General features: G+C 41.5%; 1 non-coding gene across 1 annotated transcript; it reads left to right on the forward strand.

Annotated features, from left to right (window-relative positions):
* The first annotated feature begins 435 nt into the window (after positions 1-435).
* On the forward strand, positions 436-540 carry LOC112090104. Its single transcript, XR_002901460.1, has one exon. It is a non-coding gene; the product is annotated as a small nucleolar RNA R71 (small nucleolar RNA).
* The last annotated feature ends 255 nt before the right edge of the window (positions 541-795 follow it).

A 795-nucleotide genomic window follows, 5' to 3' on the forward strand; every position in this document is an offset into this window, starting at 1 on the left:
AGATTGTTGTAATTTGCATTCCGGAAGTTGTTGTTGAAGCCATTGTTGAAGCGATTTGGGTATGGTGCTTGTGCTCCTACATAATTCACCTCTTCTTCTTGAAAGGCTTGATTAATGTGATTGATATCACCAGGTCCTTCATCTTTTGCGCCATTGTTGGTCTCACAAGCATGGATTGGGCGATTGTTGCTCTTCAGAAGCTGGCTCATCATGTTCTTCAACTCGTTTATCTCCTTGTTGTCTGTTCCGGTTTGCTTCGTCGAGCGATCGTATTCAAGACAATCGTTGCTATTGGCTTGAGCCAAATTTTTGATGAGGGCTCTTCCTTGGGCTATCGTCTTTTGTCCAAAATCTCCATTGCTAGCTGTATCAAGCGAAAATTTGTATTTTGGTTGCAAACCTCGATAAAATGTGCTCAGCAGGCTTGATCCAGGAAATCCATGGTGAGGGAAATCACGTTCATACTCCTTAAAACGTTCCCAGGCTTCATAGAAAGATTCAGTTGGTCCTTGTTGAAAGCTTGAGATCTTTGTTCTCAACAAGTTCGACCTTGACTTAGTATAGAAGTGATTCAGGAAAGCAGTTTTACACTCTTCCCAATTAGTAATCGATCCTGCAGGCAAAGATTTCAACCAACGGTGAGCTTTGTCTGCTAATGAAAAAGGGAACAACTTACACTTTAAATAGTCTGCTAGAACTTGGTTTGTTCTCATCATGCTGCAGATTTCTTCAAAGAGCTTGATATGGTCCATTGGGTGTTCAGAAGGAACTCCATGGAATTGGTTTTGTTTCACC

This window comes from Eutrema salsugineum, unplaced genomic scaffold (assembly GCF_000478725.1).
Source record: "Eutrema salsugineum unplaced genomic scaffold, Eutsalg1_0 scaffold_11, whole genome shotgun sequence".
Classification (NCBI taxonomy): domain Eukaryota; kingdom Viridiplantae; phylum Streptophyta; class Magnoliopsida; order Brassicales; family Brassicaceae; genus Eutrema; species Eutrema salsugineum.